A 17,757-nucleotide genomic window follows, 5' to 3' on the forward strand; every position below is an offset into this window, starting at 1 on the left:
AGCTAGCACGGTTCGTGTACACCCCTAGTGAAATTACAGTAATGAACGCTTTAGTTAAAGTGGGAATATGCCAATATGTCCTAGAGGGGGATGAATAGGACTTTTTAATATTTTATAGTTATTTAAAATCCTATCAATCTAATTGTCACGCCCCTAACTCGGGAACCGGGCTCACAAAATTCCCGATCGCCGAATCCGGTGCCGACAGCTTCCGTAGAACCCCATTCTCGGCTCCCGGCACCCATTTACCAGGTTCTGATCCTGGGATCCTACAAGGAGGATTTCTAATATCAATTTAATTTGTAATGATCATAATCGTAAGCAAAACCCACGAACAATAACCACAAGAACACCATCATAAAATCCACTATGATAAAAAACTTTTAAGTATAATGCGTCTAAAAGGAAATACAAGATAATACAAATAACGAAAACTCCAAAAGCTCGACTACATGCTCCCACTGCTACTATGCTACGACTGCGTCCTGGAGTCACCTGCACGCATCAATCGTGCATAAGCTTATAGAAAGCTTAGAGGGTGGTGTAAGTGTGTGCGCAATATGAGCGTGCTCAAAATGCAAGGTCAAAGTAATGTGGAATCATGGTGATAAGTACATGAATGCAATCAGCCGTACCATGGCTATGAGGTGTAAGATATGAATGCTATCGGCCATAACACGGCCATGCGATGCGAGATGTAGCTCAAGCATGCCAATCCTCATCATATATCAGTACAGTTTTCATTCTGGATAATCACTGGGGTTTAATACACTCCAAGTGGCATTGCAGCTCTCCTAGTCACACATTTCAAGTGAGCGTAAGAAACCTCATTATCCGCCGGGCCAATAGTCTGCCAATACCTATCTGGCATGTCGATAGTGGACACATTCACGAGCTGGTCAAACTCAGCCTAGTATTGCCCCCTACCCTCAGGCGAGTAAGGCCACACCCCTTTCCAAGCGACCACGACACAGTGGGAGACACGGCCTCTTGGTATTCGGCCCTTGTACGCTCATCCTCTGGTACCATCGGGTTTAGAGATTTTCACCCAGGGACATCTATGGCTCCCCTATGCTTAGTAACAATATTTTTGGTATTCAATCCAGCCCCCCACGATGTGTTTGTGGAGGCTATGGCCCTGATGTCACTAGGGCATACAGTAATCGCAATCACACTAATGCAAGTGCATGAATCATACTATCAAACATGCAACAATCCTGCGCGTACCGAGCGCTCATGTGGGGCAGCTCCGCCTATCAGGGAGCCCATAAACGATCTGCCCAAAGGCATATGCTATGATCAGTCACTTCTCATATCAGGCATACATATGATGCGTATGATCATGAATCATGGATCTATACTATACATGTTATGTGGTGATGGGCTCTGATCGAAACGAAGATGGGCCCAGACGGCCTATATGCTACATGTATGGGCCTATTAATGGGCCCTAGGGGAAGAGTGACAATGCGGACATTTAACCAACATCATCCTTACAATGTGGATATCAAACCATCATTACTCCCAAGGCACAGCTTGCCATGAATCACGTATTGCAATGGGCCTTATATAGATCTTGTTGGGCCTCGACCCAAGGGCCCAAATACATCAAATGGGCCTCAAACCATGAACTCATATATCTCAAGTGGGCCTTAGTGGGTGGGCCACAAATACATCAAGCTGGGCATAATCACATGAGCCTTGCATACGTCACAATGGGCCTCATAATATGGGCCTTATACGAATCAAGGTGGGCCTCAACGGACGGCTCACAAACACACCAAGATGGGCGTTATCACATGGCCTTAAAATAACCTCCAAAATGGTTGGACGGTTTGGATTAAACATATGCATCATGGTAGGTCCCATAGTGATGAAAGGCATAGATAAATCACATACTTCATGGTGGAGGTCCATACTGATGAAAGGTGTGGACACAATACATACATAAGTGGGTTCTAAGTAGGACCTACCATAATGTTTATTGCCCACCCAACCTGGGGCCCACCGAAATGTTTATTTTCCACCATAATATTTATTTGCACCCAACCTGTTTATAAGGTCACGTGGACCTGGGGGCCCACTGTACTGTTTATTTGCATCCAATCTGTTCATATGGTCACGTGGACTTGGGCCACCGTGATATGTATTTGCCATCCAACGTATACATGGGGCCCACCGTGATTTTTATCTAACATCCAACTTATTTAAAAAGGTCATGTGGACCTAGGAAAATGGGGGCCCACTGGAATGTTTATTTGCCACCTAAACTGTTCATAGGGTCACGGTCAGGGGCCCACCGTAATGTGGTTCGCAAATCTAGCCCACCCATTATGTGTGTCCCACTTGGCTGAGGGTTCAGACTAGGTTTCAGCTACATTTAAATTTCAGGTAGGCCCCACCAAGTGATTTTATATGTTTTAGGCATGTCTTCACATGATTTTAGATGGTGTGGCCCACCTGAGTTCCATATATGGCTGATTTTTAGGGTGGCCTCCTGGTCCGAGGGGACCCATCAAATGCATGGCGTTGATGTTCAAAATGCATCACAGTGGGGCCCACAGCTGGGGCCGTGAGGCCCAGCCCGCCCGTCCGTCCGCCCGCCTGCGCAGGATGCTACTGCGTCCTCAGCAGTAGAAGCAGCGGCCGCCCTTTTTTTTTAAATTTGTTTTTCTACAGATTTTCCTAGGTGGGGCCCGCGTACGAAAAATCCAACCTGACCACTGGGTTCTATGGTCCATGATCGTCCAAATGAGACCAATATGCGACATATTCTCGGTGAATAGAAGATTCAAGGTGGGTTTTAATGGTATTACCGCTATTTCCTATGGTATGGCCCGCATGAGAATTAGATTGGTCCCAAAATTTGGCTCAATGCCTAAAATGATCTGAGGAGAAGGATGAACGGCTTGGATTGTATACATACATCAAGGTGAGGCCTATATGAGCAGTCCACCCTAAAAGTAATTTTTTTTAGCTTTGTTAGTACACACCCATGTCAGTACATGCACTCCACGTTAGGCACTAGCACGTCCAGCATCCAGGGACGCTGGACGGCATAGATAAACACATCATTGTGGTGGGTCCCACCTGTACGTGGCCCACACATCAAGGTGGGTCCCACATGAACATGGCCCACTTGATTAATCCGATGATTGTGTTTTCCTTTGATCAGGCACGTCCAAACGGATGACCATGTGGACCACTCGGTGGACGGCCTAGATAGAATGCATACTTCATGGTGGGCCACACACACACATATTAGGTGGGCCATCAACAAGGAAAAGGGAAGAGATAGATAAATAGAGAGAAGGAGAGAGAGATCGGCATAGTGGAGGGGCCCCGCCACTATGGGCCCCTCATATGACTATAACATATACATTAGATTGGGTCCCATCACAAGTGGGCCATCAAATTGAAAATTAACAGTAAATCACCCACCTCTAGGCCTCCTTCTTGCTCCCTTAGCCTCCTTAGCTCATTGCCTTCTCTTTTGATGGTGGTAGATGATGGATCAACAATTGAGATGGGAGATGAGAGAGTAGGGAAAGTCGGCCACACTTGGCATTTGGTAGGGAGAAGCTTAGACGTGTGAGAGTGTGTTGCTTGGAGAGATTTTTGAGAAATGAGGAAGAGAGAGAAGTGATGGGTGAAAAGGATGGGTGAGGTGTGGTAGGTGATGGGTGGAGTGATGGGTTGTAAGAAAGGGATGGGTCGAGAGAGAGAGAGTTGACTTTGGGTAGTTTGTGTAAGAGAGAGGTAAGGATAGGGTATGGGTTGCTTGTACTTGACTTGATGTGAGATGTGTACTTTATGGATGGGATTGATTGATTGATTGATGGGATAGGTCGTAGAGATTCTCTCGGAATTCGTATGCACGACGTTTTCTTCGAATTGAATGTGGGCTTACATCTTTTACCCTGAGTATCGGTTTGGTGCGCGAGTCGCGGTGTTGGAACCGTGGCGATGGCGCGGTCGCTAAGATATAAGTTTCGGGTCGAGCCGTCTTTGGTATGCAGGACTCGACTTATGATTGTGCGCAATCGTCGGATACGGTGCGAAGGTTGCCGAAATTCGATCGGAAGGACCGCGGAAGCTAACAGAACGGTACGGATTAGGACACGGGTCTTACACTAATCCTGAGTAAACATGCATGCATCAGGATTTCTTCAGAGTAACTCTAATGGCTTTCAAGTCAAATAGAGGATCCAATCATAAAACTAATTAAAGGATGAACAAGATGCAAACATAGTTTATGATGGATGTGACTGTGTGTGAGATGTGATCTCAGATAATCAAATATGAAAGCATTTAAGGAATTCATATAAGCAATGGAAGACAATAACAATCTCAAACACAGTCATTTTTATAGTGGTTTGACAACTTATCTACTCCACTTCTAGCTGACGCACTCAACCCTTGAGTGTACCGGATCTCACTAAAGGAGGTTTCACAACAGGTTCACCTCAAACTGGATGTTTTAAATTAGGTTCACCTCTAACCAGTACAACCTACACTTAGGTTGACATAACGTGTCTACAGGACACACTTTATGCTCCCGTGAGCAAGGGTCAACACATGACACTTGACTTTTAGGCCACACAGGCCAAGGACCTACACAAGGACCTAAGATTTTATGCTCTCCACAGAGCAAGGGTTAATACAAAGCACCCCGACGTACACTCCCGCCGGAGGCCTCCTATGTGGACTTGCAAGGGGTGAGAAACATCTTAGACCCAATCCTACAAAAGGAATGATCACAAGGGTCCTCTGGACTCTAATGACTTACAAATAAGTAGATGAGCCCCATGCAGCACATTGATGAAGATCTCCTCCTTTGATGACGAAGAATCTTCAGCTTCCTTGAACCGCAACTCAGAAGATGTACCAAGACATGGTGACAGTTGGGTTAAGGTTATGATGGAATCCTGAAATTGCGGTGAGGACCGCTTTAGTTGAAGTAGGAATATGCCAATATGTCCTAAAGGGGGGTGAATAGGACTTTTAAAGTTTTTATGGTTTATTTAAAATCCTATTACACTAATCCTAATAACAAGCTCATATTAGGATTACTTAAAAGTAACTCTACTAGCTTCCAAGCCCGGTGGAGGCTCCAATCACAAACTATTTAATGAGTGAATAATACGCAAACTAGTTTATGATGGATATGACTGTGTATGTGTGTGAGGTGTGATCTCAGATATTCAGATATGAAAATATTAAAGTAAATCACACAAACAGAAATATAGCAATCTTAAACATAGTTATTTTTATAGTGGTTCGAATACTTGTCTACTCCACTCCCAGTAACCGCACTCAACCCTTGAGTGTACCGAATATCACTAAGGAGGTTTCACAACAGTTCACCTTAAACCTAAGGTTTTAAATCAGGTTCACCTTCAACCTTTACAACCTACAATGAGGCTAACTATTTATGCTCTCACGAGCAAGGGTCAACACAACGTACCCACTTTTAGGGACACTGGCCAAGGATCTTCCATAAGTCCCTAATTGAGGTTTCACACGGTTCACCTCTAACTTAAGGTTTTAGACAGGTTCACCTTCAACCGGATGTTTATGCTCTCCACAGAGTAAGGGTCCACACAACGCACCCACCATGTACACTCTCACCAGAGGCCTCCTACGAGGGCTTGCAAGGGTTAGAAACACCTTAGACCCAATCCTACAGAGGAATGATCAAAGGGTTCTCTGGACTCTAGTTACTTATAGATAAGTAGATGAGTCCCATTCAGCTCGTTGATGAAGATCTCCTCCTTTGTTGATGAAGAGTCTTCCACTTCCTTGATCCGCAACTCAAATGATGTACCAATATATGGTGAGGGGTTGGGTCAAGGTTATGATGGAATTCTACTCTCTAAATGTTTTCTTATTAGCAAGATAGAACAATTCTAAGCATCTATGCATCAAGGCATCCCAGATTAATGATTTGTCATTAAGGTAGTAGTTGGAGGATCCTTGAATGCAGAAGTTCATTCCCCAATCCACTCTATTGAATATCAATGATGAGGGTGGATTGGAGGATGAACTCCCTTGAGAGAAAGGGCTTTGGGTATATAATCTAAGGTAAAACACTTAAAAGCACTCTCTTCTTTCTCTACTAGTAACAATAGACAAGCCCTCTTTATATAGGAAAAGGTTCCAACAGATATAAAATGGTCACATTTATGACAGAGTTCGATATCATCAAGCAGGGTCGATATCATCGAGCGTATACTGTCAATTGCATCAACTGGCCGCTCGATGACACAAACTCAAATGTCATACTCTTTTGAAACCTAATGCCAGGTGATCGAGGGAATCGAAGAACATGTCGATGTCATCAAATTTTGAACTCCGATATCATCGATGTGAGGTTCGATTCATCGACACTTGAATATGAGAGAGACTTGCCATGAAATATTTCAGGTTTACAAGAATGATCGAGGGACCTTCGAGATCATCAGAATTTGAATGTCAATGATATCGATAGAGTGTCGATGCATCGATAAATCCAAAGGATTTTCGTTTAAGCTTGCTGGACAGTTTTTATCCCTGTTTGATGCCATCAAAATCATACCAATATCATCAATATTTGAAATCGATTCTATCGAGTGCCTCTCGATCACAGATAAACAACCCTGAAATAATTGCTGGAGAACTTAGGTGCCCATGACCGATAACATTGAGAGCCTTTCGATATCATCGAGATTTGAACTTCGATGGTATCGAGAACAACTTCGATATATCGATGCACATATGATTTTCTTAAGTAAAAATAGGGGCGCCGGAGATTTGTCTGTCAATATTATCGAGTCACCATTGATGGACTCGAGATTCAAATATTGATGATATCGATAGGTATATCGATACATCGATAAATCCGTCCAGAGATATATGCGATTGCTGGACATATTTTGTCCTTATTTCGATGATATCGTTTAAGTATCGAGGACATCGACAGCACAAGTCGATTCTATCGAGAAGTGTATCGATAAAATCGACAAAGCAAGAAAACTTAAAGAATTTTCTGATTTTGAAAAAGTTTTCTCAACTTTAAAACCCTATGATGTTCTAGTTTGTTTTAAGGGTTTATATACTTGGTGTTTTAGGACATGAGATGTGAGGCTTAGATTTACCTGAGGCGAGCTTGCACACATCTCGGTTGAGGCAGACGCTTTGAATTGATCTTCCTATGAGGCTTTGCAATCTAGCTGACTCAACACTCACGTTAATTGACAAGCTAGGGTACTTTCAAATCCTACTCTATAAAATGTTTTCCTATAAGGGAGATAGAGTGATTCCAATCATCTATGCATTTAAGGCATCCCAGCTTAATGATCTGCCATTAAGGTGGTAGCTGTAGGATCCTTGAATGCGAAAGTTCATTCCCCAATCCACTCTATTAAATGTCAATGATGAAGGTGGATTGGAGGATGAACTTCCATGACAGAAAAGGCTTAGGGTATATGATCTAGGGTTAAACACACAAAAGCACTCAATATTTTCTCTCTCTAACAACTAAGGGAAAGCTCTTATTAAATAGGCAAAAGGTTCCAACAGATATAAAATGGTCACATTTTTGACAGAGTTCGATATCATCGAGCAGGGTCGATATTATTGAGCGTATACTCTCGTTAGCATCGACTGGCCACTCGATGACACAAACTCAAATGTCAAACACTTTTGAAACCTTTTGCTAGCTGGTTGGGGAAATTGAGCATGCGTCGGTGTCATCGGATTTTAAACTCCGATTTCATTGACACGAGGTTTGATTCCTCGACATTTGAAAATGTGAGAGACTTGCCTTTGAAGATTTTAAGGTAAATGATATGATCGAGCATCACTCGATATCATCGAAATTTGAATATCGATGATATCGAGGGTAGTGTCGATTCATCGATAATTCTAAGGAATTTTTTTATAAGCTTGCTAGACAATTTGTGTCCATATTCGATGACATTAATTATGCCTCGATATGATCAATATTTGAATATCAATTTTATCGAGTGATCCTCGATCCAAGAAAAACAACCTGAAAAACTTGCTGGATAGAAATGTGTCCTGATCCGATATCATCGAAGGGCTTCTGATATCATCTAAATTTGAATTCTGAGGATATCGAGGAGCTCTTCAATATATCAAGGATTAGATGATTTACCTTAGCAAAACTTTGGACACAACAGGCTTGATGTCGTTTTTATCGAGTCTACTCGATGGACTCGAGATTCAAATTTCGATGATATCGAACCGTCTGTTGATACATCTATAATTTCGTCCAGAGAACTTTGTGGTTGTTGGACATCTTATGTCCTCATTTTCATAATATCGACTGAGCTTCGTGGACATCGACAACAGGGTTCGATTTCATCAAACCACTTGTCGATAAATCGATAAAGGCAGAAAACTTATGATTTTCTTATTTTTTTGAAAAAAAATTTTCTAGCTAAAAACCTTAGGTGCTCTATTCAATTTTAGGGGTTTTAAATACCTGGTGTTTTGGAACATGGGATGTGAGGCTAAGATTTACCTGTGGTGAGTTCGGGCACACATCCAGTTGAGGCAGGCGCTTGATCAATCTTCTTTTGGGGCTCCTCTGTCTGGCTGACTCAACGCTCACACTAATTGACAAACTAGGGCACTTTTAATCTCCCCCTTTGTCAAGTACGTGACAAAACACCAAAACACTCTAGAACAACTTCTAAATAAACACCTTAAATTGTGTGTACATAAATTTTACACAAATTTATAAAGTTATCTAGTTTGCACATACACACATTTAGTAGCTATTCCCCCTAATAGCAATCTCCCCCTGTCAACTTGCAGCTGCTCCCCCTAACACCTGCACCACCATCCATATGGTGATACACACAATTTTCCTTCGGGGTGTGAATTTGTTCTCCCCCTTTTTGTCAGTTATTGGCAAAGGATAATGTAATAATAGATATTGACTGAAGTTGAAGCTAAGCAGAGTAGATATAAAAGAATATCCCTTGAAAGCATATTAGTTCAAAGAAAAGTTGGGCGGACCAATAGTATGAGCAAAAAGATCAAGCATCACAGACCATAGTTGATATAAATCAGATAAAACAGGAGCCAAGATTGTCTGATGATAGCAGCATGCAAAGCAGGCCAGGAAGCATACCAAATAAACATGGCAGTAAAGATGTATGAGATATAAATAGCCATAATTAAAACAAGTATCCAAAATGAGTGCTGCCTAAGGTTGTCAGGGGAACAACATTCAGTTTAAAAACAACAAAACCATTCAATCGGGCCCAAACATGAGCACACAAAGAAAAACTTTCTGTAGACACACAATAACATTTCTCATCTCAGTTGGCACCTAACATCCATGAGTGAGAAAGTCCACTACTTGCTGGTTGGTATGCTGAAGGGCGTCAACTTTATCTTCAATCGCGGTGAGTCACCTTTCACAGTTATACAAACGTTCCTCCATACCAGCGATCCCATTAAGTAGGTGACGTTCTAAGTGATGAGCCTGGCGATTGGTGATAGACTCCGGACTAAGCAACGGTGTCTAGTTGGATCCCCAAGGTGTAGGAGGATATGAGGGTTAATCATTGTGGTCCGCCGGCTGTAAGGGAGGACTATTCTCTGGGAGGGAAGAAGCGAGACACAACTGTTGTGCCTTCTGGACTGCGTCATCATCAAACCATGCCTCTAGATGAACGACGTTGGATGTGGCAGGGAGGCCTGCATAATGAGAGAGTTTACATATGAGTACAGGAAAGGGTAGTGTATCCCGATGATCGCCTCGGATTATACGAATGAGCTGCCTGAGAAGAAGAGTTGGAAGACATACTTGGATTTCTTGATACACATCATAAAGAACATTTAGCATAAATGGAGGAAGATGATTACCCTTTACATCACATGGATATACATTAGATCCTAGAGTGCTATGGAGAATTTTAAAAGAGGGTCCAAGATGATTGATATGAAGAGAATTTTCATCATTCCGGGGGACCATGGTGCCATGACATAATGTGCAGGTTATCTCCCCCCAAACACCCAGACCATTTAGATTTTGATTTGTTACTAGAATTTGAGTGACTTCAAGATTTAGAAGACATGCAAGAGTGAGGAGAGTGATGAGTATGGAGTGATGCACAAGTTCGACTCGAATACAAGGAGGATCATCACGAACGACATGACAGCTATTAAAGAAGTCATGAATCAAACCCAGTTGATAAGATCCACCAAGATTTAGGATATTCTACCATCCTATCACCTTCAAGAGAAGATCCATGCCAAATGGCTCAATGACACTATTAAGGACAATGCGTTCAACTACAGTGGCTGGATTTCCTTTCACCGGAATGAGATGATACTGACTAGATTTAGGTTGCTTGCTTTTTAATTTTAAAGATTGAGGAAGAGACTTACTTTTGCCTTTGACCATGGTTGGTCAGTGAGAAGAGGCCAAAAAGACAAGAAAAGGTAAGAAGAAACAACCAGAGAAGAGAAGGGATGTGTAGATTGAAATCGAACGCATGCTTCTCTATTACAGCAGAGTCGTCGATGATATCGATCCCTCATCGATGGCATCAAAAGCAGGCTCATAATGACGTCAAAGACTGTGCCGATGATTGTTGGGAAGATACAAATATCCAGAGGAAACTGAGGTAGTCCAACCATTGGGAAAGGTCGGTGGTTATAACACTGCATTCATAAGACCCTTCGATTGCATCGATAGGGAATCTAGATGCCATCGATATTTAAATCTCGATGATATCGAAGCCATCTAGATATAATCGAGAATGTGAAGATTTGACATTGTTATTCCCAAGGCCAACATGGTTAATTCATGAGGTTTAGATTTATTGCAAATAATTAACCATGAAAATCTCAGTTTGAAGATTTATTGATGTGGATCATTTTTACTGAGATATCATCAATGAGTACATACTCCAATTGATTTTTAAAGATCACTAAACCTGTTTGTATTAAGAGGTTCTGTTAGGATATCGGCAAGTTTCTTTTTAGTAGTCACATAATCTAACATGATAATCTTATCTTCAACATGTTCCTGGATGAAATGATGATGAATGTCAATATGCTTAGTCCGAGAATGTTGAACAAGATTTTTTTCTTGATAGCACTTGTGTTATCACAGAAAAGACTCATTGTGGGTTGCTCAATCCCATAATCCAACAACATTTTTTCATCTAAAGGAGTTGTGCACAACAACTACCTGCCGCAATATATTCAGCCTCAGCAGTGGACAATGATATTGAATTTTACATCTTGCTTTGCTAGGAGACCAGACAATTTCCAATATAAAAACATCCTCTACTTGTCGATTTTCGATCATCCAAATTTCCAGCCCAATTAGTGTCAGAGTATCCAGTAATGATGGTGGATATTTCAAATGGATACCATAGCCCAAAAGAGGTAGTTCCTGCTATGTATTTGATGATTCTCTTAACAGTCGTTAGGTGGGATTCCTTAGGATCTTCCTGATACCGATCACACACTCCCACACTAAAAGATATATCTGGATGACTGGCTGTGAGATATAATAGGGTTCCTATCATAGTCCGATAAAGATGTTGATCCACACTTTTGCCATTAACATCTTTGGAAAGTTTGAGTGTGGTGCTTATAGGAGTATGATAAGTATGACCGGAGTCGATCCCAAATCTTTTCACTAAGTCGTTTGTATACTTGGTTTGACAAATGAAGATTCCATCACTTAGCTGCTTGACTTGTAAGCCTAAGAAGAAGTTTAATTCGCCAACCATACTCATTTCAAATTATGATTTCATGAGGTCGGAAAATTTGTATGCAGTATCTTCACATGTCGAACCAAAGACTATATCATCCACATAGATTTGTGCAATAAGTAATGAATCCTTTATTGTTTGAGTAAATAGTATTTTATCTACACTTCCTTTACAAAATTTATGGTCCAAAAGAAATTTTGTTAATTGTTCATACCAAGCACATGGTGCTTGTTTGAGACTATAGAGAGCTTTGTTCAGACGATAAACATGATGGGGATACTTATGATCTGAAAAACCCTTAGGCTGTTCTACATAAACTTCTTCAGCAAGATCCCCATTAAGAAATGCACTTTTTTACATCTATTTGAAATAGTTTAAACTTTAATGCACATGCAACAGACATAAGTATTCTAATAGACTCAAGACGAGATACAAGAGAAAATGTTTCATCAAAATCAATGCCTTCTATCGTGAATACCCTTGAGCTACTAGCCTTGCTTTGTTCCTGATCACATTTTCAGATTCATCGGATTTATTCTTGAAGACCCATTTGGTTCCAATGACATTTGTATTGAGTGGTTTGGAAACTAATTGCCATACCTCATTTCTTTGAAATTGTTGAAGTTCTTCTTGCATAGCATTTATCCAGTTATTCTTGGGTTCAATCTTTGAGGTAAAGTAGAAATAACTATAGATATTTTTTTATTTGCTGTCGAGTTCTCACACCATCATTAGGATCTCCAATAATTTGCTCTTGAGGGTGATCCTTAATGATGGGTATGTTAGATGATGGTTGTGGTTCATTAGATGATGGAGATTTGTTTTCTGATTTATCTAAAATGCATGAATCTACATCATCTTCTAATTCATTTAAGGGGCTATCTTCTTCATGAGGATGATCATCGATCACCACATTGATTGATTCTTGAATAGTGAGGGTCCTTAGATTATACACACTATAAGAACAACTATTCAAGGCCTACCCCAGAAAGATACCTTCATCACTTTTAGACTCAAATTTCCCTAGGTGATCTCTGTCTCTCAAGATAAAACATTTACTTCTAAAGACACGAAAGTATTTCACACTAGGTTGTTTTCCATACCATAGTTCATATGGAGTTTTGTTCAAACTTGTTTTAAGATACACTCTATTTATGATGTAGCAGGTAGTATTGACAGCTTCAGCCCTAAAACTCTTTGCCATATCTTTTTCATTCAGCATAATTGACCCCGTTTCCTGCAATACTCGATTTTTCCTTTCAATGACTCCATTTTGCTGTGGGGTTTTTGGGGTTGAGAATTCATGATGGATTCCTTTCTCATCACAATATTTTTCAAATCGCTCATTTTCAAATTCCCCGCCATGATCACTTCTGATGCGATTTATGCAATATCCTTTTTCATTTTGAAGTTGCTTTGCCAAAATTAGAAATTCATCAAAGGCATCTGATTTCTCCTGAAGAAATGCGATCCAAGTAAATCTGGTATAATCATCTACTACCACCAGGAAGTATCTTTTCTTGCCATGGCTTTCCACTTTGGTTGGACCAACCAGGTCCATATGCAACAGATCTAAAGGTTTTGTTGTTGCTATGGTGGTTGTCTTTTTGTGATCGACTTTTATCTATTTTCCTTTTAGACATTCTCCACAGATAACTTTTTCTTCTTTTCTAATCTTGGGAAGTCCTCTAACCAAATTTTTTGAACTTGGCTTGGCTAAATTTCGGTAGTGAACATGTCCGAACCATTGGTGCCATACTTTGGATTCACTTTTTATAGCCATATTACACTTTGTGGATAACACACTGTCATTCGTACTTTCAATAATGTAACGGTTATCACTAGTGCGTAAAACTTTTATGATAGATTTTCCTGTATGGTCTAAGATCCTGCACACATCCTTTGAGAAGGTGACTAAATGTTCTTTGTCACAGATTTGGGAGATATTAAGGAGATTATGTTTTAGACCTTTTACATAGAGAATATGTTTGATTTTGGGAAGGCTTGGTACAACTATCGTTCCTTGTCCAATAATTCTAATGGAGCTACCATCTCCAAATGTAACTGAACCTCCATCAAAGTCTAAATACTCATAAAAATGAGTTTGATCACCAGTCATGTGTCTGGAGAATCCACAGTTAAGGTACCATTTTGAACTATTGCCAACTTTCAAAGCAGTATGGATTACTAGGCAATTATTCCGATCTTTCACACCCTCTGATATACTTTTGGTCATGATTCCAACTTCAGTCAAGATCACTCTCTAGGCCGTGAAGCCCTTAAGAGAGACTCGCTTTGATACCAATTGAAATTACGGTAATGACCGCTTTAGTTGAAGTGAGAATATGCCAATATGTCCTAGAGGGGGGTGAATAGGACTCTTTAATATTTTATGGTTATTTAAAATCCTATCAATCTAATCTTGAGTAAACATGCATATATTAGGATTTCTTCAGAGTAACTCTAATGCTTCCAAGCCAAATAGAGGATCCAATCATAAAACTAATTGAAGGATGAATAAGATGCAAACATAGTTTATGATGGATGTGACTGTGTGTGAGATGTGATCTCAGATAATCAAATATGAAAGCATTTAAGGAATTCACATAAGCAATGGAAGACAATAGCAATCTTAAACACAATCATTTTTATAGTGGTTCGACAACTTGTCTACTCCACTTTCAACGGATGCACTCAACCCTTAAGTATACCGGATCTCACTAAAGGAGGTTTCACAACAGGTTCACCTCTAACTAGTACAACTTACACTTAGGTTGACATAACGTGTCTACACGACACACTTTATGCTCCCATGAGTAAGGGTCAACACACAACACCTGACTTTTAGGCCACACAGGCCAAGGACCTACACAAGGACCTAAGAGTTTATGCTCTCCACAGAGCAAGGGTCAACACAAAGCACCCCCATGTACACTCCCGCCGGAGGCCTCCTATGAGGACTTGCAAGGGGTGAGAAACACCTTAGACCCAATCCTACAAAAGGAATGATCACAAGGGTCCTCTGGACTCTAATGACTTACAGATAAGTAGATGAGCCTTATTCAGCACGTTGATGAAGATCTCCTCCTTTGATGATATGTATCTTCAGCTTACTTGAACCGCAACTTAGAAGATGCACCAATATATGGCGTCGGGTTGGGTCAAGGTTATGATGGAATCCTACTCTATAAAATATTTTCTTATAAGGGAGATAGAGCGATTCCAATCATCTATGCATTCAAGGCATCCCAGCTTAATGATCTGCCATTAAGGTGGTAGCTGCAGGATCCTTGAATGCGGAAGTTCATTCCCTAATCCACTCTATTGAATGTCAATGATGAGGGTGGATTGGAGGATGAACTTCAATGAGAGAAAAGGCTTAGGGCATATGATCTAGGGTTAAACACACAAAAGCACTCTTTATTTTCTCTCTCTAACAACCAAAGGCAAGCTCATTAAATAGGCAAAAGGTTCTAACGGTTATAAAACAGTCACATTTTTGACAGAGTTCGATATCATCGAGCAGGGTCGATTTCATCGAGCGTATACTCTCGATAGCATCGACTGGCCGCTCGATGACACGAACTCAAATGTCAAATGCTTTTGAAACCTTTTTCCAGCTAGTCGAGGAAATCGAACATGCATTGATGTCATCAGATTTTGAACTCCGATTTCATGGACATGAGGTTGGATTCCTCGACATTTGAAAACGTGAGAGACTTGCCTTTGAAGATTTTCAGGTAAATGATATGATCGGGCATCACTTGATACCATCAGAATTTGAATATTGATGATATCGAGGGCAGTTTCGATTCATAGATAATTATAAGGAACTTTCCTATAAGCTCGCTGGATAGTTTGTGTCCATATTCGATGACATCGACCATACCTCGATATGATCGATATTTGAATATCGATTTTATCAAGTGACCCTCGATTCGAGAAAAATAACCTGAAAAACTTGCTCGATAGAAATGTGTCCCGATCCGATATCATCAAAGGGCTTTCGATATCATCGAGATTTTAATTTCGAGGATATTGAGGAGCTCTTCGATATATCGAGGATTACATGATTTATCTTAATAGAACTTTAGACACAATATACCTGATGTCATTTTTATTGAGTCTACTTGATGGACTCGATATTCAAATTTCGATGATATCAAACCGTCTGTCGATACATCGATAATTCCATTTAGAGATCTTGGTGGTTGCTGGACATCTTATGTCCTCATTTCGATAATATCGAGTGAGCTTCGAGGACATCGACAACATGGTTCGATTTCATTGAACCACTTGTTGATAAATCGACGAAGGTAGAAAACTTAAGATTTTCCTGTTTTTTTAAAAAATGTTTTCTAGCCAAAAATCGTAGGTGTTCTATTCAATTTAATGGGTTTTAATTACCTAGTGTTTTGGGACATGGGATGTGAGGTAAAATGTAACGACCTTGGAAATTTTTGTGCTAATCTTTCCTTAAGTAGTTGTTTTTGGGGTAATTAGCGCTATACTCGATTGCTTATGAAATTCGCATCAATCACTTTAAATTGTATCTGCATGGCTCAAAACTTGTAGTTAGTTAGCGCTATGTTACTCTGAAATCTGGGATCCATCGCTAAATCCAGTTGTTCTGGAGAATTTTTGGAAGATCTGGATCGGACCTGGACCGCGCGTCGAAAGTCCGATAGCGATGATCTTAGGCTGTTGCGGTCACTATGTTGGACTTGACCATCACCTCGAAAATCAAGTCCATCTGATGTTCTGGGTCGATTTGTTTGAGTCTGGAGTGAAGAGTGTGAGAACGGTTGGATATTTATTAAGTTTTTATGAAATCTGAGTCGTGTCGCTTACGCGATGATTTTAAGCTATCTGACCGTCGGATTCTGACCCAATTTTACCATCTGATCAGGGAAGGTGGCCGAGGCATATCCTAGTGCTTGTGGACCTGATCGAGATTCCGTGACCGTTGAATTGAGTGTGGTCCGCCACGGCTGGTCTGAAGAGCCGGTCGGTACGAAAACTCAGCCTGACCTAGATCCATGGTCAGTGAGCTTAAGTCCGACCTTTCGTGGTTATAGGCCCACCAGAAGTGCTTCGTTGGATCGTAAGAGGCAGGTTTTGGTTATATCCTAAATATACCTTGGCCCTGGGGTTATTTTCATCAATAATAGGCCTATTTATAGTCCTTAAACTCTAGCTCTCTTTTCCATACGAATTTTCTCTAACCCTAGGTTGGAGAGAGAGTGGAAAAGAGAGAGAAAGTGAGAGAGAAGTTGGTGAATCATCTTGGATTCTTTCCTGTTCTTCTGCATCCTTGAACCTTCACTTTGAATCGTTATTCTGACGATTCTAAGTTCATTTTGGGGTAAGTTAACCTAACCTTAATCTGTGTTAGAGCTTAGATTAGTCTTAGTGTTGTTGTATCTCATTTCTATCCTTGTTTTAGGGTATTCTATCGCTGTTGACGAAGACAACTCGTCTAAATCAGTTCGGTGTTTCTTTCCTTGCTTAAGGTGCGGACTTTAAGTGTATAGGTTATGGTTTTCAAGGCTTTCAATGCCAGTTAATGATTTATTCTTGTTATGGATGAGATTTCACATGCCAAATGTTGTGTTCATGTTGCTTTCCTGATATGCATGTGTTATATTAAGATTTATGTATTCTATGTGTATGTATAAAGTACCGTATACGTATAAAATATGCACCTGTGTTTGCCATGATTATTTTCCATGTATGTATGTTAGATGCGTGTGTGACGACTCCTTAGTAAAAGGAATTGTCCAAATGCTTGTTTTTCAACATACGTCATGTATGTTGTACCATGTATTCTAAGTGTTTGTAGAAATGCATGAATGATCTAAAGTGTAACTTATTACACTAATTGCGGGCATTGAGAAGTGATTCTCAACACTCCTATTGATGTGCTTGATTTCCTTTATGCAAGTTACATTCCATGTTATTTAAATTCAAGCATTACTTATGCTTACATTTATGTTAAGTTGATATTCCT

Source organism: Magnolia sinica, chromosome 1 (genome assembly GCF_029962835.1).
Source record: "Magnolia sinica isolate HGM2019 chromosome 1, MsV1, whole genome shotgun sequence".
Taxonomy (NCBI): Eukaryota; Viridiplantae; Streptophyta; class Magnoliopsida; order Magnoliales; family Magnoliaceae; genus Magnolia; species Magnolia sinica.